General features: G+C 38.2%; 1 long non-coding RNA gene across 1 annotated transcript in view; it reads right to left on the reverse strand.

Moving 5' to 3' along the window:
* Positions 1-760: 760 nt before the first annotated feature.
* The window catches only part of LOC143666165 (uncharacterized), a 33,755-nt gene continuing 13,544 nt past the window's right edge, over positions 761-20,971 (reverse strand). The window contains exons 2-3 of the long non-coding RNA XR_013167431.1: positions 1,125-1,179; positions 761-942 (exon numbers count right to left, since the gene is read on the reverse strand). This is a non-coding gene — a long non-coding RNA (uncharacterized LOC143666165). The remainder of the gene's footprint in view (positions 943-1,124; positions 1,180-20,971) is intronic.

A 20,971-nucleotide genomic window follows, 5' to 3' on the forward strand; every position in this document is an offset into this window, starting at 1 on the left:
GTAGAGAATAGCAAATGTGATAAGACAGATGTTTTATATTTTGTTTATAGATGTGAAAAAAGCTGAAGTGTAATAAGCACTACAAGAAACGCACAAACAAACACAGTGAGGCTTGTTTGATATTTGCTGTTTATTTTGCAAAATCATGACCCTTAAACCCTAACAAAGTCCCAAACTGTTACATAGAAGGTCCTCAGAGCCCCCCCAGGAAAGCTATGGCAGAGAGAACCTGAGAAACCATTTTAATGGCACTTCTTTTTATTTAAAGTGGAGGTAATCATAAAAATAACATCTATCTTGTTTTAGTTTATTCTGTGTGCTAAGAAGCCCATACTGGCTTACGCACCTTACAAACATTATCTCATTTAAACCCTATAACAACCTTTTTATCAATTACTTTTAATTTATACCTCACAGATAATAAAATTGAATGTACAGATTTTTTTTCTTGCCCAATAGCACCTGATTTGACTATGTTTTTCCTGAGTATACACTCATCTTCCCAGAGCCTTGGATGCCCAGTTGGCACCACATGGCACTTCCTTCCAGCTAGATTGATTAAGGCAGGAGTGACCATCCATTTCAAGGGGGAACAACTATAGGCTAATTTGAGATGATAAGATAGATTCTCTTTTCTCTCTTAAATATTGAACTAAGAAGTAAAAATTTAATCGGTTGCTTATTAAGCCAAAACAACTTGCAAACCAAATTTGTAGGAGACCAAGCCACAACAGAGAACCCGACAACTTATAGAGGCAGTTCCCACATCTTTATCTATCTGTTAACACTGATTTGGTGTAGTGAAAGCAGCACAGCGTGGAGGAGACTGGGGCGAGGCTGGACAGGAGATGCTCGTCTCTGGGTGCAGAACCCCCAGCTGACAGTGTTTTTCATCACGTTCAAGAGAGATGCCATTCAATGGCTAAGATGCTACACTCCACACTGTAAGAAAAATGTACATAAATTTTGCATTTAACTTGGCTAAATAAGAAATAATTGCCCAGTGATTATTGTTCAATATCTTATATGGAGTCACAGATGTTCTATTTTCAAAAGAACAGTTGTTAACTAACAGAATGACATAGTAGAAAAAAATACTGGGTTTGATGTTAGTTGTCTCTTACCAATTAAGTAAGTATGGAGAAGTTGCTTCACATTTCTTGGCCTTAGGTTCGTCAACTGAAAAATAAAAGGGATAGACTAATTGATTTGCAAGATACTTGTTTTAAAAAGGCAGATGGAACTGCATAACAACTCTTGATTACATAGGTCAAAGTGCTGGTCTGAACCCTCCCGCCCCTTAGGTCAAAGTGCTGGTCTGAACCCTCCCGCCCCTCACTCCTAAAGCGTACAAAGACCACACAGTGAGAAACAGCTAAGAAGAAAGGAGCAAGGGGCAATGAATAAGCACGAAACTCTGAAGCAGTTTACTCATAGTGGAAGCATTCCTGAAAACCTTTTTAGATGATTATATTTTAATTCTGCAGTTTTTTTTTCTTCCTCTCTCTGTCCCTAAATTTCTTGTTTGAGCATGAGTGGTTTGGAGTTGTTAATCTTTGTCTTCAGTTTGGAAGCACATTTGATTTTGGTGAAATGTATACTAGAAGCAAAAGAAATAAGGTACTCAGCACTTGATGACAAAGGTCTTTATTTATGGTCTGCTTTTATGGACATTTGGTTTTGATTGGCATTAACTAACGCAGAAAGCCTGCCTTGATCTCTATGCCCCACCCATAACCCGTGCCCTCTGTAATATACTCACAACGATTACACGTTTGTTTCTGCACTAGAGTGAGCCCTGGAGGTAAGAGGCTTGTTCTTGCTCATTTTTGTCTCCATCGGGACTTGTCACTGAATGGGTACTCAAGAATAATTCTACGAGTGAATTAATCAGGGTCTTTCATAATTAAGGAACCACTGTGGATCATGAAGCGCCATAAATTACTAGGCCTGTGTGTCTAGTCTAGGAAGTCAAGCACAGGTAGGAAAGGTGACACAAATTCCAGGACAGAAACACCATTTAGTAAGAAAGACTGTGTGCCTACCTGGAGGGTTCCTAGGCTGTAACTCCGGAGAGCTTGAGCATGGCGGGTTATGAACGTATCAGGATATTTTCAATTGTAGTAACATTAGCCATATTAAATCTTAAGGATGACGTAAGCAATCTAAAGGTATTATGTCAGATATCAAGGAGTTATTTCATTTAACAAGTCGATAGGCACATCCAGAGTCGTATTTTAGCTCTTCCACCCTCAGTGTCTTGGCTTAGAGTAAGGTTTCTCCTTCGTGGCTGCAGCAATGCCAAGTGCCCGGTGTCCACAGAACGGCTCCAGAAGATGTGGTTGCCTCCAACACAAACGGAACCTTCCCAGAAGTCATCCCACAGAGCCTCTCTGCAAATCTCACTGGCTCGAATTGCATTCCATGCTGATAACTAAACCATTCGTGGGAAAATTGCTGTGACTGGCTGAAATTGATTATGATTTACAGTCTGGAGCTATGGAGGAGACCAATTTCTCCTGAAACTCATTCCCCCTCCCCCAATTCATGAGCAAAATCTAGGTTCTGTAAACGAGAGAGTTAAACGTTGGTAGTATAGACAACCAACAATGACTAACCCAGTCAGAAATCCAGACACTGAGCTTGTCTCGCTGAGTGTGATGACGCCTTATGGTGTCTCTAAACGTGCAGTCTCTTGCCATCTTACTCAGGTGGTGAAGAGGTTAATCAGTCTTCCATGCGCACCAAGTTTCTCTGCCAATCACACTTGGATCATCACAAAAACTGCAAAGATATTATCTCTTCCAGACACTTTGGATTTTATTATTTGGCAGCTAGCAGGCTGATTTCTGAGACCTGACAGTCACGTCAGCGATGACCTCCTGAGTTTGTCTAAAGCCCTGGTACTAGCTCCACTGGAGCTAAAACTTCCCAGGTGGCTGGTATTGATTAACTACCACGTATGTATGTAGACAACATGTATATGAGCAGAACTATCACTTTAATACAGCAGAAATCACAGATATCTTCATAGAATAATACACTCGTTGCAGATATATTGAAATACAATTTTGCCCGTTACTCTTTTGAATTCACCTTAGCTACTAGATCTGTTGCTACATCTTGTAATTTAATGTGTTAATAAATAAGCTAATATATGACTATATTCCAAGTTTGGTTTTAAAAATATTTTAGTAAGCATTTTAGTATAATAGTTTTCTTTGCAACCCTTCTGGTTCTATTTTACGGATCTGAGAACATTATCCAAGAGGGGTTGAGCCATAGCTTTTTTACTGCCAAAAGGATTTGGGCATAAAAGAAGTGAAGAGCCATGGTGCTAGGTAAACTCTAAGGGCTTTTATTTTTTATTTTTATTTCTAAAGGTCAATGAATTTATAGTTCCAAAAGATTTATTCTAAAGTCAATAAGTAGGGATTATATTCAATGAAAAAGTGAGAGTTATATATAAAATTCAGTTCTAAATCTGACCATGTGAAATACCAACTTTCCCTAAAGCCTGAACTAAATATCGCTTAAAAACATTTTCAATCAGATTGCATCATATGGATTTCTGAAGGTTTTGATGAATGTGTCTTAAGCGATAAAATTAAATTAGCTTTCTACATTAGTCAGTAAGTAAACTCAGCATTTGTCCAGATTTTTTTGTCTCTATTTGAATTTCTAGTTCTAAGCACACATGTGAATGACCCAGGCATCAGAGTGTGAATGAATGAGTAAATAACTGGTGGATAAATTGTATCCATATTTTCAAATGATCGAGTATAAAATATAAATAATAGCTGTCATAACACATGGAATTTAAAATTTCAACTTAGATCCATTTCAACCTTTGGCTACTAACTTGTTATTCCTCCCCAGAAAGAACAATAATCTATCTTCCAAGCCTCAGGTTATGGAAGAGTGCATTCAACAGATTTTGATACAAAGAAAAGTGCGTGCTTTCTAAGAATGTCTGTTTTACAATACTTGTCGCTGTCGCCATAAATATGATTAATAAGCTTTGTGTCACCAGCAAGCCTTTTAATTCTGAGACAGTGGCAAGGATGAATAATGAAAAGACTTCATCCTTCTGCAAAACAGAAATTCTAAAGAAAGCAGATTTTATGATGAAAGAAGAAAGTTTGGCTGAATTATGCGCAAACTGCAATTTAATGAATATTGTTTTTCTTAATAACAACTCAATGTGTCAGCCATATTTCTCTCCTTGGGTAAAGTCATACTTCTTTGAACTGGCTGTAAATTATTTTTTCTTGTCCTTATTCACTTCGTTCAAATGGTGCTGAATGGTTAAACTGAAAACTCACACCCTTCAACAGATACATTTTCTTTTCTTATTCCCCTCAGAGTTGAAATACTAGAATTCATTCTTTTTGGTAAAAAAAAACAAACTTAGTCATACTTCATCACATTTAGCACATTTGGTATCATTTACTTTGTTTAAGACTTTTTAGATCCAAATATAAAAAAGAACAAAGGGATGATTTTATAACTTATAATTGTAAACATGAAAATTCTTTGCAATAAGGGATTTTCTAAGTCATATTTTGTAGGTTTGGAAATGAGGATTTAGTTCCAGTTTTCCCCCACACAATGAATCCTCTAATACAATTTTACTTTTGTTAATATATATTTTAAGCTAAAAATTTGAGTATAATTTTGTAGGTTGAGCTTTTACTATTTAATACCTTAATATTTATGAAAAAAATTTAATGTGGAAAACCTAGGGTCACAGAATTAGCCAACTACTTTATAGGGTTAGATATACTAGAGTAAACACAGATATTTTGTTTCTTTTAACTCATTAGAAATTGTATGAAATTTTTAATGAAAAAAAACTCCAGAGTGAAGATTGAGAGGTACCAATGGAGCTATTTTGAAGTAGGTGGTGATCCGAGTTAGAGGTGGGAAGTGACGGGTGGAGAAAAATAGTCAGTTTCCTAAATGGAGATGGGAATTGAGCTGGGTTTTACAGAGCCGGCCAGTACGAATTATCTGGTAGGTAAATAATCTAGAATTCTTTGGGTATCTAATGACAGGGTCGTCTATCTATAAAGTTTCTGGTTTTGGGAATACACGAGATATTCTGGCCTAACGTGAAGGGACAGAGGAAGGAGGATTTGAATAAATTTTAATCATTTGAATACTAATTTGTTAAATAATTCATGCAAGAATTTATTACATTCCTGTTACATGTCTTTTACTAGGATCTGAGCGTGAATGTAAATTTAAAAGTGAGGTCCCTGCCCTCAGGCAATGTCTATTCCTGGGTAAAGAAAGACTTGTGAAAAATTGGGGGCAATAGAAGCCTATGTTCGCAAGGCAGCGCATGGTAGGCTTGCCATGGACAGCCTGAAGTGACCAGGCCTGTCTGAAGAGGCTCCTGAGAAGTGACCACAGGTTTGCCCATGGCAGCAGACGCCGCCAAGGACCGGACGTGAAACAGCATGGAGTGCTGGGAATAAGCAAGCAGCATAATGGCATGGGTTCGGGTTATTGAGAAACAATTTGTTTAGGGCTGGAGCTTGCTTAGGAATAATTCAGGAGGTTTTTCCAAGAGCAGATGATGCTTCAAGTCCAGATTTCTCCTAAATAATGAGGAGGTAATGATTAAAGTAGAGGACAGAAATCGAATTGGCTTATTAGTGACATTAGTCACACAATAATTCCATAGGATTAGTTTTACCAGAATATGACTTACTGAAGGACAGCAATCTTAAATATTCTGAAGAAGTAGGTCTGGACTGAGGAAATTACAAGTAAGGAATATTTAGAACAAGAACGGACAGCACTCCTAGAAGGTGAGGCTAAAGAGCTGGTGGGGATGGCAAGGTCTGGGGCAAGTGTTGGTGTACCTGTTATTAAAATTGTATGAATAATAAAAGCAATAACACTATGATTTAAAGGTTTGGTCAGTCATCACCATATTTAATTTTCAGGACATTCAAGTCTGATAGATACATTGTGATTTCTGTCTTCATTTGAAAAAAATGAGGCGTAGCCTTAGTAAGTACCTTGCATAAAGTGTCTCACGCAGGATGTGACAGAGCCTGGGCTGCAGCCCAGGAATGCTGGACTGAAACACCAGTGCTTTTAGGTATTACATTGTATCACAGAAAATGAGCATTAGTTATTTTAAAAATATTTTTTATTTACAAATCTTCACACTCATACAGTCCATACGTGGTGTACAATCAGTGGCTCACAATATCATCACATAGTTGCATATTCATCACCATGATCATTTTGTAGAACATTTGCATCACTCCAAAAAAAGAAATAAAAGGAAAAAAATCCACACCTTATCCCTCCTTCTCATTGACCACTAGTGTTTCCATCCACCCAATTTATTTTACCCAATCCCCTGATTATTTATTTATATTTATCCTGTTGTTTGTTTTTTCCTAGCATGAGTTATTTTTGATGTGTTGAACTTGAGAAACCGGTAGATATTTACCAAGCGGGCAGATGGAAAGGCCTAGAGTGACAGGTAACCGAGACCATAAAGAAGACAGCAAGTACAAAGAGAAGAGGGTTGCAGGCAGAAGGAGATAACTGTATGTTTAAAAGGTGAGCAGAATTTGGCACGCACCTGAAGGCGTCTGGGGCTGAAAGGAGAACCAGGAGAAAGCGGAACCTTGTCAGCCAGTTCTAAGTTATCCTGTGCCCACGCCCATCTCCTCGTCCACAAATCCTACCAGCTGTCCAAGTCAAATGCTACCTCCTCCAAAACCTTTCCTCAGATATTCCTACTCAAGATTAACCTTTATCCTGCATCTTTTAATGCTTAGTCCATGTTTCGATGTTTGCATTATTTGTACCCAGCCTCTACTTTAATAGAAAGTAGAGCTGATCTTACTCAGCTTTTATCTCCCACACAGTTAGTATTGTTGGATGCATGGATCAAAGGTTAATGAAAATTTGGGCATCAGGAGAGTATTGGGAAAAAAATAATGACGATTACTGTTAGTTCCATATAATAAAACTATAATGATATCTAAGAAAAGGCAATGTGAAATTCTTATAATAGCATTCCAGACAGGATAGTATTGAGCCAACAAAGGTTACCAGAAGGAAAAAAAAAATGATCAGAAACCTGGGATGGAAGCAGTGTAAGAGCAGGTTAGAAGAAATCAACCAAAGGCTGACCGGGGAAACGCTTAAACCACTTAACACCGTCGGTGCAGGAGTTCATAATAACATGCGATTTTTACTCAAAAAATACCTCAATTTAAACTTCAAATTTGCCATTTGCCAAGGCTGTGATCTTGGGCAAATTATTTAACTCTCTGAAGGTTTCCTATTTTTACGAAATAAGGATTATGATTTGTAACTCATGGAGATGTGGTAAAGATTAAATTAAATAATATACGCCAAGGCTTGCATAGTGCTTGGCTCATTCAAGAAATCTTGTCATTGTTGTTTATTCCACAGCTATGGCTAATAAATGTTCGGTAAGATACATTTAAAACAAATGTAAGAAGTTTCTACCATTCCCGGGAGATAAAGGACATCTAGAATTCATGAAGCACAGAAGTGAGGCTGGACAGGACTCGGCAGCGGAGTATGTCCGTCTGTTGTCCGCGGGCCGCATGTCGTCCCGCAGGTGCCCAGATTCTGAGGCACGCGCGGTACTCCTAGTAAATACTTTCATGAATGCGAATGTGCACTACTGCTTGACTAATTATGATTTTAAATGTGGGTTTAAATAAATAAGTAAACAAACGACTGGGGGGAAGAAACCATCTCCTGTGTATAAGAAGCCCAAATACCTCGAGCGGCCCTGCGGAGGGGAGGCACCGCGTCTCACTCTGCGAGTGCGCGCTGCACGCTCCAGGCAGCCCGCAGTGGGACACTACAGGAAAACTGAGGGAATCCGAATAAAATATGAACTTACTTTACATTAATCATATTATACTAATATTGGTTCAATTGTGACAAATGCACTGCAGTAATATATGATGTCACTAATGGGGAAACTCAGTGTGAGAAGGATGGGAATTCCCTGTAATATTTCACAATAATCCGGAAACTCTTAAACTTTTAAAATAAAGCATTATTTAAAAACTAAGGAAATCTGTGTGAAGTATGGACTTTAAGTCATAATAGTTTATCAATACTGACTTATCAATTTTAACAAATGTACTACACTAATGCAAGATGTTAAGAATGCAGGAAACCGGATGTGGAATATATGAGAACACAGTACTATCTTTGTAATTTTTCCTTAAATTTAAAAGTGCCCTAAAATAAAAAGTTACTTGTTTAAATGAAAATATATATATATTGAGAGGTAGTTTCCTTAAAATTCCACAAATTCATTCATTGAAAGCTTTTAAAATATTTTCCTTTCTCCCCTCTGCAAAACCTTCCATGTATTGAATTAGTGTACGAGTGTTGGGGGGCAGTGAGAGTAGTGAGAAAGAGTTAAGAGATTCAGTTGAACTATTTATTTTTAAAATGAGGCAAGCATAGACATTTTACTTTATAAGCTTTTGGTCTTTTAAGTTAAAAAATGAATGGAATTATTAAGTCAAAATTTGGCACTGATCTCATCCCAAATGGAGCAGAGAAAACTGAAAGCCAGGTTATAAATGCTAAGCCATTTGTGATTTTTTCCAAAGTTATAAAAGTTATAGGAGTGTTTAGTATAGTCACTGCTTTGTTTTTTAGATTAAGCTATATAGTGTATTTGGAATCAAATACGCCTATCTTAGGACAGATTCCATATGTGAAAATATAAAACAGCCAGAACTTGGGCTAGGAAACTGCCACTGACAAAGCTGTGTTCACAGTTAAAGACAAGATGATAAAGCAGACTGAAGGAAAATACTTTTCTTAATCCTTGACCAGCTTACAACACAGAAGCTGTATGTATGTATTTATGTATATGTGTGTATATTTATGAACGCCTGTGTGTAAGTGTGTGTATATATGTATGTATGTGTATGTGTGTGCAAGTATATATTGCACCTGCTTGAGGCTAAAACTAGAACTTATAGACAATGTTTATTTCCAGGCCTGCAACCGGTTGTGATGTCATCACATTTCAAAAAAAAAAATGAAAGTTTTTCTTAGAACAACTGATTATAAAATGTTGTTTCATTTTTACAGAAAAATTCTAATTTTGCCATTTGTATAATTTTTTAAATAATTTAAGCTCATATATTATACTCTTTTGTCTGACTCTAGTATTTAAAAGTTTAATATGTTCCAGTTATAGATCTCTAGGCTTAAAATCTCTCTCTCATATATGTATTTATTTATTTGTCTATCTATTACTAATCTATCTAAAATAATGGCTATCTATTAAGGATTTACCATGTATAAGGCACCATGTTAACATGTTAGGAACTTGGAAATATATAGAAATTCAAAAGAGACTTTATCTACATGCAAAAGGTTTTTCCCTCCAGTTGGGGAAGACAGAGTGCACATGTGTAGGCAAAAAGTGGTAAATATAAGAAAAGTCTTGATGTCATGCTTTGCATGTTCATAGAAGAGAGGAACCACTTTAAACCGGGACTCTGTGGAGACATAATGAAGGAGGTGATGTGAAATGTGAAATGGATCACACTAAACTACATGGAGATGAAAATCATTCTCCGTGAACAAAGCAACTTGAGCAAAATCCAAGAAAATGTGGGTCATGTGGGAAAGAATAAACAGGTGCAGATTTGTAAAAGTGGCATGAAATGAATTTAGAAATGTAATCGGAGGAAGACCCCAAAGAACCATGAGTGCCAGTGCCAGGAGTTTAGAGTCCTTGGCATACAAACTGCAGATGAAAATCTTTGAGCGAGAGAGTATCATGTTGGAAACTGGACTTTCGAGAAACATTTACAGTGATTTATTATGTAGAAGACAAATGTTCTATATGTCTTGCTTAGAACATCTTTCCTTATACGATGTTCATGAAAGTATTCTCTGCTATTGAAGCTTGAAGGAGAAGCTCTATTGTTTTACTGTTCCATTTGGATCCTCAATCCACTTGGAAGTGATTTTGACGAGGACACAAAGTAAAAGTTTTTTTTTTCCCAAAATGGCAAGAAATTTTCATCATTTTAATATTGTGGTTCTTGGTGGAAGATTCACTGCATCATTGAAATATTAAATGGTAATTGTTAGCAATCAAGAAAATGAAAATTAAAATGGCATATTTATTTTTGTCTTATTGGCAATACTTTAAAAATGTTAATATTTACTGTTGATAATTAGAATAGCTTTTCTCAGGAACAGTTTTCTGAGAAACCATTTTGGCATTATCAATGCCTTAAAATATTACTATCCTTTGACTTTGTAATTATTTTTCTTGAAATATATGTTGCGGGGGACAGAGAGAAAGATTGAGAGAGGCAAATAAAGAAATAAAGTAGGAAAGGGGCTAGAGATTGCTGGTTAACGGGTTAGGACTGTGAGCGGGTTGTGTGGGAAGGCCCCACTAGTACGGCCATTCAGGGAGAGGCCCAAGGGAACAAGGAGATCACCACGGCCATGGCTGGACACAGCAGGGAGGTCAGGGTGGCTTTGAGTAGAGACAAGACCTGGTATCATATATGCTTTGGCATATCTATTGTGGCTTTGATGTTTTGAATATGAGGTAGGTGCCTAAGAAATACAAGTTAGAAGGAAATTCAACAATCTTGGCCAAAGACGATGGTTTTTCAGACGTGGGTGTCAGGGACACAGGTGAGAGGCGGTCAGATTCTGGCTGTATTGAAGGAGAAGCTAACAGGTTTTCTAACATGTTGGAAATGAAGTGTATAGAAAAAGAGGAATCAAAGCAACTGTAGTGCTTTTGGCCTGAACATTAGAAGTATATAATTGCTATTAATGAGGTGTGTGACAATGTAGGAAGAGAAAGTCTTGAAAAGAAAATCAGGAATTTGAGTTTGGACATAAGATTGATGCCTCCAAGGGAATGGAGAGTTGGAAGTAAGAGTCTGACATTCCGGAGAAAGGTCCAGACTTAGAGGTAAACACTGCAGTGCCAGCGTGTGGAGTCCCCGGTCCCTTGGGCATGAACCCATTTGAAGAGGCAAAACTGAACGAAGGTGAGCTTCAATCTAGTATTAATCTCTGTGACTGGAGTCCCTCCAAGCAGAGGAAGTCTGGACACACAGGTACTATGCACAGAAGGAGACAGAAGGAGACCGGTCATCATGCGGCAGAATCAGAGATGGACCGTCGGCAATCTCCCACCAGAACGCTGGACTCGGAGAAGTCATGGCCTTGGCACCTGATTTTGCACATCTAGCTTTCAAGCTGCAGATCTATACATTCTTCTTATTCAAGCCACCTAGTTTTGGTATTTATCATAGTAGCCCTGGCAAACTAAGAAATGTGCTTAAAACCATGAGGCTGGACAATAACCCAAGAGCGAGGTCAACCAAGAAGTAAAGCTGTCCCAGGGCTGAGCCTTAGGCCACTTCAATGGGAAAAATGGGCAGAAAAGAGAAGTAGCTAATAAAGGAGATTAGAAAGGACCAAATAATGAGGTTGAATTATGGGGAAACCAGGAGAGTTTTAGATTACAGAAACCTAGAGAATAAACTATATGGAGGAGAATTTTTTTAAGTCATGATTCAATAATTATGGTATGCTTTACTATTTTTAGAAAATTACTAAACAATACTCCTGATATACTAATGTAAAAATATATAAACTATGATCCCCATTATGAAAAATTAATTTATGTAATATACCTAAAAATAATACATCTGTGTGACACAATTATAATTTTAATTTTTAATATATTTTCAATAATGTACAAAATTATTGAATAGTCTTTGTTACTTTTACAACCACAATTAAGTAAAAATATCCCAAATTTTATTTTGAAAAATTTAAAAACTATAGAAAAGTTTAAGGAACAACTAGATGAACACCCTAGATTGCTAATTGTTACTATACTTGCTTCATCTCATTTTTTCCATATATCTACACACATTCTCTCTCTCTCTCTCTCTGCCTCTCTCTCTCTCTCTCTCTCTCTCTGCCTCTCTCTCTCTCTCTCTCTCTGCCTCTCTCTTTCTCTCTCACCTACACACACATTTCATTTTGCTTAACTATTTGAAAGGAAATTGCACCACCACAAGTCTTGACTATAAGGATTTCTGTGTGTATGTCCTGGAAACTCAGACATTCTCCTGCTAATATCACACTCAAACAATCTTTTATAAAACTTTTTATTTCTGTAAAGATATTAGTAATTTTCCCTCTGTCATTCCTGATTTTACTAATTTCTAGGCAATCTAGCTAAAATTTTATCATTTTGTTGATATTTTCAAAAAACATCTTTTGCTTTTTTGATTCTTGTTTTCCATTCACTAATTCTTTTATTTCTGCTGTAATCTTTTTTATTTTCTTCCCTCTGCTGGCTCTGGGTTTAATTTGTTCTATTTTCCTAATCTCTTATGGAGAAAGTTTATTAGATTCAGCTCTTTTTTTAATTATATGTGTTTACAAGTATAAATTTCTCTCCAAACTGATTTTGCTGCCTGTCATAAACTTTGGCATATTGGGTTTTCATAATAATTCCCTTATGGTTTCTTCTTTGACTTATGAGTTATTTAGGAGTATGTTTAATTTCCACGTATTTGTTAATTTCTCAAATTTCCTTTTGTTATTTACTTCTAATTTCATTCCATTGTGGTCTGAGAACATACTTTATAAGACATTGTGTTAAATTTACTAAGGGCTGTTTTCTCACTGGGCTGTGGGTTCTCCTGTGGAGTGTTTCATGTGTGTCTCAGGGATTGTGTACCTGCTGTCCTCGAGAAGACTGTTCTGTGGGTCGCTGTAGGGCCTGGCCTGCTCACCACTCTTCGCGAGGGCTCTGTCTCCTGCTGGTCTCTGTCTACTTGTTCTACCCAATACGGAAAGTGGGGTGTTGAAGTCTCCAAACTTTACTGTTGAATTCTCTATTTCTCCCTTCAATTCTGTCAGCTTTGCTTTATGCATTTTGGAGTTCTGCTATTGTATATTTACACTTGGTATGGCTTCTTGATGAGTTAAGTTTTTTATCATTTAGAAATATTCCTCTTTTACTCTAGTAACAATTGTTTATTTAAAATCTATTTAGTCTCACTTCAGCTCTCTTTGGGTTCCTTTATTTTTTGGTGGCAGCGATGGGATATGAATTTTCATTAACAGCATGTAATTGGATCATGGATATTTTTGTTTTGCTTATTTATTTCATTCTGCCAATCTCTGTCTTTAATTTGGAGTGTTTAATCACTTACCTTTGACATAATTACTGATAAGGTAGTATTTACAACTACAACTTTAATATTTATTTTCTATACATGGTTATGTTTTTTGTTCCTCTATTCCCCCATTGCTGATATTTTCATGTTAAATAGATATTTTCTGGAGAGATATCTTCATTTTCTTTTTGTTTAATTTAGTATTGTTTGATTTATTTTATTAGTGGTTTCCCTAGTGATTATAATTAACATCATAACTGGTAACAGTCAGTTTGGATTAATAATTACTAATTTCAATAGCATACAAATACTTTACTCCTACATAGCTCCGTTCCCTTCTCCTCATTTGTACTATCATTGTCATACAAATTGCATCTTTATAATGATGTGCCCATCAGTGCACAGTGGCTTTTGCAATTGTCTTTTCAAATTGTATGAAAGAAAAGAATTGCCAACAAAAACCACATTTATACTGTCTTTTTTATGTTATCAATGTAGTTACCTTTACCAGTTGCTCTTTATTTCTTAACGTGGATTAGTTACTGCCTAGTGTCCTTTCCTTTCAGTCTAAAGGACTCCATTTAGTATTTTTATAAGACATTTTTGCAGCAGTGAAGTTTTTTATTTTTTGTTTATCTTAGAATGTCTTAACTTCTCCTTGGTTTTTTTGAATATATTTTTGTTGAAGCTCAAATGGAATAATAATAAGTGAGTACAATTTTTTGTAATGGGGGTCTACCTTTGAGAAGGACGGGATTCTTTGGTGGAGGGTAATTTCACTTAATTCGGGCCCCGATGTGCAGCCCATTATTCGTTCATAAGCTGAGTGAAATCAGGCAGTGGGCAGAACTGGCTCCATGGACGGTGGCTTGCTGGCTCGGGTTCGAAAGCACGACACTATCAGTTCTGCCGGCTGGACTCTGCACACGGTGGTTACCTTCTTTGCTTGCTCACTGTGCAATTCTGTCTCTGCACACTAGGAAATTCAGGCTCGCAGAGGCCCTGTCTGCTAGGGTATGTGGTTTCGCCGCCATCTGGGAGGGCGTGTGTGATGGTCAAATGCCTGCCGCATGGCATAGATCCAGTGATGACTGACTGAATCCAAATCCCCCCACTAAACTGGAATGATTAGAAATACGGGTGGCCTTTACCCTAGATCATCACTTCTTCGGTGGCTTTGATGAATTCTCTAGCACCCTCTCCCTGGGCCTGACGAACTCCCTTCAGTGTTTCATGTCACTATGGGCACGAGGCATCCCCGCCGTGTTTGTCTATCTGGGAAAGTGTAATCTCTCCCTCATTTTTGAAGGAGTATGCCAAATATAGAACTCTTGATTGGCAGTTTTTTTATTTCAGCACTTCACGTAGGTCTCACCACTACCGCCTTGCCTCCGTGGTTTCCTGTGAGAAATCCGCACTGGTCTTACTGAGGCTCCCTGCACGTGACATGTTGCTTCTCTCCTCGGCTTTCAGAATTTTCTACCTTGTGCCTCAGCATGGGTCTGTCTGGGTTTATCCTGTTGGAGTTCATTGAGATTCTTGGATGTACGTGTTTATGCCTTTCATTAAATTTGGGAAGCGTCTGAGACATTATTTCTTTGAATATGCTCTGTGACCCTTTCTCTCTTTTCTTTTCTTTCTGGGACTCCCACAGTTTATGCATTGGTTTGCTTCATGGGGTCCCAGGGTCTCTCAGACTCTGCTCACTTTTCTTCATTCATTTTTCCTTCTGCTCCTCATACTGAATAATTTCAATTGTCTTATCTTTATGTCACTTATTCACTTTTTTTGGTTGCAGAAGTTATGGGTTTACAGGAAAACCTTGCAAAAAATACAGGATGCCCACACCACCCTGCCACCAAAACCCTACATTGGCTCATTTCTTATGCTTGATGATAGGACATTTTTTACAACTGTGCTATTAATTAAAGTCTGTGGTTTAATTTAGGGCTCAGTGTTTATGTACTATAGTTCCATCCATTTTTAAAATTTTTCATTCTGTTACCATATATTCAATCTCTCATCTCCCCTTTCAGTCATTACTGTTAATTGCTTCACAATGTTGTGCCACCATCACCACTGTCCATTATCAAACATTATCACCGTTCCAAACAGGAAACTGCCTGTTAAGCCTTAACTTCCGAGTCCCTAACCCCACCCCATCCCTCGGTAATCTGCATTCTAGATTCTGACGCTGTGGATGTGATTGTTCTAACTGTTCAAAATCAGTGAAATCACACAATGTTTGTCCTTCTATGTCTGGTTTATTGCACTCAATACGATGTCTTCAGGGTTCTTCTACATTGTCACAGGTATCAGAACTTCACTCCTTTGACAGCTGACTAAGATTCCATTGTATGCGTCTGCTGCATTTTACTTACCTATTCACTGGTAAAACACTTGGGTTGCTCCAGCAGATGTACACTCGGGTTGTTTCCCTCTTTTGGCAATTGTGAATAATGCTGCTATGACTATCAGTGCGAAAACATGTGTTTGAGTCCCTTGCTTTCGTTTCTTTTGGGTATAGATAGTTCTTCCAGTTTTGAGGTCCGATTTGTAGTCTTTCTTCTTTTTAAATGTAAGTGCATAGAGTTACAAAGTTTCTTCTCAGCACTGCCTTTACTGCATCCCATAAGTTTTGGTATATCGTATTTTCATTTTTATTTGCCTCAGGGTATTTCATAAATTCGGTTCTGATTTCCTCTTTAACTCATTGATTGGCTAACAGTATATTGTTTTATTTCCACATATTTGTGCATTTTCCATTTCTCCCTCTGTTATTGATTTCTAGCTTCATTCCATTGTGGTTGGAAAATATATATTGACTGATATCAATATTTTTTAAATTATTGAGACTTGTTTGTAACTCAGCCTATGGTCTATCCTGGAGGATGATCCCTGGGCAATGGAGAAGAGTGTGTTCTGTTTTCATCGAGTGCAGCGTTCTATACATATCGTTAGGCCTCGTTGGTTCAGTGTATCATTCAAGTCCTGCCCTTCATTACTGATTTTCCGACTAGATGTCCCACACGTTATTAGGAGTGGTGTAATCAAAGTCTCCTACTATTAATGTAGAACCATCATTTCTCACTTCAAATCTTTCATTATTTACTTCATATACTTTGGGGCTCTGGCTGTTAAATGCATATATATTTATATTTACATCTTCCTCTTGAATTGTCTTCTTTATTGGAATATAATGACCATTGCCTCTCATAACTATTTTTGACTTAAAGTGTATTTATCCATCACTAGCCTAGCTACTTCAGCTCTGTTTTTGATTCTCACTATCATGGTATATTTCTTTTCTCCTTTCACCATCAGCCTGCTTGTATCTTTGACTCTAGGGTGAGCCTCTTGCAGACACCATATAGTTGGGTCAGCTTTTTTTTTTTTAATTCATTCTGCCAATCTCTGCCTTTTGACTGGAGAGTCTACTCCATTTGCATTTAAAGTCACTGCTGATAATACAGAACTTTCTTATACAATTTTGCTGTTTAGCCTTTCAAGTCATACTTTTATTGAGCCTCACTTCCATTAAAGCCTACTTTGATATTTATTTGCTTTTTTGTGTTGTACTATAATGAGTGACTTCTGATTTTTTTCTGGATGTATTTTTCATTTGTTTTCCTTGTCATCATGAGATTAACATTTAGCATCTTAAATATATAGCAATCATATTTGGTTTGATACCAACTTAAATTCAATAGCATGCACATATACTTTCTCTGTACACCTCTATACCCCATCATTTTTTGTACTTGTTACCACTTATAACTTTTTGCACTGTGTGTCCCAAAACCTAGATTTATCATTACTTTTTATGCATTTCCATATTAGCACCTGTAGGAAGTAAGAAAGGAACATACATACCAAAGAATACAATAATTTAGTAATTCTGGCATTTTAAATTACCCAAATGGTTATTGTTACTGCAAGTCTTTATTTTTTATGCTGACTTGAACCACTTTCTACTGTCTACTGTCCTTATTTCAGTCTGAAGAACTATCAGACTTTTAGGTCTGGTCTAGTGATAATCTTTTTGCTTATTTGAATAAGTCTTAATCTCTTGCTCATTTTTGAAAGAGATCCTTGCTGGATATAAAACTCATGGCTGGCAGTTTTTATGTATTTCAACCCACAGCTTTCTTGCTGCAATAATTTCTGATGAGAAATTGGGACTCAATCAAATTGGGACTCCTTGCTTCCTTCATGCAGCTTCCAAAATGCTCTTCTTGTCCTATTCATTTGATAGTGTAATTAATATATGATGGGTATATGTTTTTTCATGTTTTTCCTGTTTGGTGTTCCCTGAGCTTCTCGGATGTGCATATTCATGTATTTTGCTACGCACAAGAAGTTCTTTGTCTTTATTTCCTTGACTGTTCCTTCTGTCCCTTCCTGACTTTCCTTGCCTTCTGGGGCTCCCGTACTGTGCTTGATGACGTTCCACTGCTGTCTTAGGATATTTTTACATTTCCTTTGTTTTCTTTCTGCTCCTCAGCCTGTTGAGGCTAACTCATTTCAAGTGTCTTGTATTCAAGTTCACTGATTCTTTCTTCTCCCAGCACCAATCTGCTCTTGAAAACCCCTGGGCATTTTTCATTTCAGTGATATGGTCTTTAGTTCCAGCAATTGTCCTTCAGTTCTTTTTAAACTTTCTCTTTACTAAATGACTTATATAATTCATTTTTTTGTTGTTTTCCTGTTATACTTCAGTTCTCTTTGTTTTCCTTCATCTACTTAAGCATTATTGTGATAATTTTTTAAAGGCTATTTTTGGTGTGGTCACACTCTCGTATTCTTTGCTGGTGTTTTCTCTGCCTTCGTTCTCTTCCTTTGTGTGGGCCGTCATTTCCTGCTTCTTTGATTGTCTTGTACTCTTCTGTGGCACATCGTAACTTTTAATGTTTTTAAATGTTCACTATAGGATTTATTCCCTGAGATGTCTGTTTCTTGGTTTTGTGACAAGTTAGTGACCAGACCGATTTTCTTGGGCTTCAGTCCTTGTGTCGGGAAGGTCTGCCTTAGACAAATGCAGTTTGTCTCGGACTGTCTACCTTTGTAGATTTTTGAATTCCTTTTGTTTCCTTGGGCTGCTTTTTCCTGCAGGGCAAATTCTGGGAAGGGGGTTTTCAGGAGAGGATTTTCCCAACCAGTACAGGTCCTGGCACCTATGAACTGGAAGGAGATTGGGAGAAGTGCCAGATCTTCTGCCGTGGCTCCCTGAGGCTGAGATTTCCTGCCCTGCCCCGCAAACGCAGCCTTCAGGTGACTGCCCCCAGCCCTGTGGGAGTCCTGTGTCTCTACTCTCCTGCCCAGGGGTCTTAAACATCAGCTGCTGCTGCCTCTGTGGGGGCAAGGCTGAAGCAAAGCCTGCTTCACTTTTATCCAGGGTGGAAGGAAACAATAGCTGCCCTCAGAGTTGGGCCCAGTGACCCAAATTTGCTTATCAGAATCCATGATTAATGACTGGCCATGCCTACCCTGTTGTTAGGAAAGAGAACTTTCAAGCTCTTTCAATCACTAGCAAATCAGCCAGGACGAGACCCCACAGTGGCCTGCCACGAGAGTGTGGGGTGGGCACCAGATGCCAGGAGCTGACACAGAGAGAGCAACTTGCAATGCTTTGCTGTAATCTGCCCCTCCTGCTCTTCCCTCAATGCTGCACAGCACTCTCCTGGCCCGGTGGTCTCTGACCGTTTCAGCCTGTTTACAGGTCATTTCAGTGGAACGACCGACCGAGGCCTGGAGCTCCCGTCGTGGTGGAAATTTCCTCTTGTGTCACTGATTCTTTCTTCTGCCAGCTTCAATCTGCTGTTGAACCCTTATAAGGAGTTTTAACTTCTGCTCATGTGCTCTTCAGCTGCGTTTGGTAACTTTTCATGATTTCTATCTCTTTATGGACATTCTCTTTCTATTTATCTAGTTTTCCAGAATTCCTTTGGTACTTGTATTAGTTAGGGTTCTCTAGAGAAACAGAATCAACAGGGAACACTTGCAAATATAAAATTTATGAAAGTGTCTCACGTGACCGTAGGAACACAGAGTCCAAAATCCACAGGGCAGGCTGCAAAGCCGATGATTCCAATGGATGGCCTGGACGAACTCCACAGGAGAGGCTCACCAGCCAAAGCAGGAATGGAACCTGTCTCCTCTGAGTCCTCCTTAAAAGGCTTCCCGTGATTGCATTTAGCATCACTAATTGCAGAAGACACTCCCCTTTGGCTGATTACAAATGGAATCAGCTGTGGATGTAGCTGACGTGATCATGACCTAATCCTATGAAATGTCCTCATTGCAACAGACAGGCCGGCGCTTGCCCAATCAGATGAACAGGTACCACAACTTGGCCAAGTTGACACCTGTCCCTAACCATGACAGTACTTTTCCATGTTTTTCTTTCTGTATTTGAGCATAGTTAGGCCATTTTTTAGAAGTCTTTTTCTGTTACGTCCAACTTCTGGTGTTCCTCATTGATGGCTTCTAATTCTGTACACTGCTCCTTCGCATGAGGCATTATTTCCTGTTTCTTTGTATGTCTTACAATCTTTTTTGCAGCCTAGACATTTTTTTTTTTATATATATAACATGGGCAGTCACCAGGAACCAAACTGGTAGGTGAGAATTTTGCCTGCTGAGCCACCCTGCCTGCCTAGCCTAGACATTTTGATATTTTAAAATGTCACCTCTGGAATTTATACACTAAGGCATCTGTTCTTTGAATTGTTTTCAGCTAGTGTGGTGACTGAGTTTTCCTTGAATGCCAGGAACTAACAACAACAACAACAAAAAAGAAGACAAAGAAAACAAAATGAAACCACCTTTTCCGGCCTGTGTGGGTTTTCCTGGATGAGAGCTCTGTTAGAGATGAGCTGTCCTATCAATAAGTTTAGAGCATGGCCTGAGGCTAACAGTGTAGGTTCCTCCCCGGAATAATCCGTGCACGTGTCTGGGCATGTTCACACACACGGAAGGCCCTTATCCACAGAAGACTGACTCCTCCCACGCCCAGGGTCTGCGCTCTGAGTCCCGCAGCCAACAAAGCTTTGATGCAGCTGCTCCTCCATAACGCTCCCTCGGCAGCAGGGCGAGTTCTGGGACAGCAAGGCTCAGTCTCTTACTCGCAACTTATTGACCTTGAAATAAGTTTTATGGATCTACTTGGATGGATTAATATTTTTCATCAATTTTTTGAGGTTGTTGGCCATTATTTCTTGAAATATTCTTTCGGCCCCTTCCGTCTGTCCTCTCCTCTGGGGCTAGTATCGTGTGTCGATTGGCATGCAGGGGTGTGCTTGATTGTGCCCCGTCGTTCTCTGAGACTCTGCTTCTTTTCCTTCATTCTTCTTCCTTTCTGTTTCCCGATTGACCGTGCTTCAAGCTCACTTTCTCTGGTTTTACTTCTACCTCCTCAATCTGTTCTCGAGCCCCTCTAGTGAATTTTTCATTTCTGTTATTGTCCTTTTCTACTTGCAAATTTTTATTGGTTTTTCTCTTAAGAGCACTTTCTAGTTTTTTGTTATATTCTCCATTTGATGAGACGTTTTCTTAAAATTCCCTTTAGTTCTTTAGGCATGGCTTTCTTTAGATCATTGGACGTGCTGAAAATAACGGATTTAAAGTCTTTTGTCTAGTAACTCCGACATCTGGATTTCCTCAAGGACAAGATGACTTATTTTTCCTCTGATCATTTCTTGACACCCTTTTACTCAGACATATGATTTATCAGTTTTCTGTTGACA

This window comes from Tamandua tetradactyla, chromosome 22 (assembly GCF_023851605.1).
Source record: "Tamandua tetradactyla isolate mTamTet1 chromosome 22, mTamTet1.pri, whole genome shotgun sequence".
NCBI classification, from domain to species: Eukaryota; Metazoa; Chordata; class Mammalia; order Pilosa; family Myrmecophagidae; genus Tamandua; species Tamandua tetradactyla.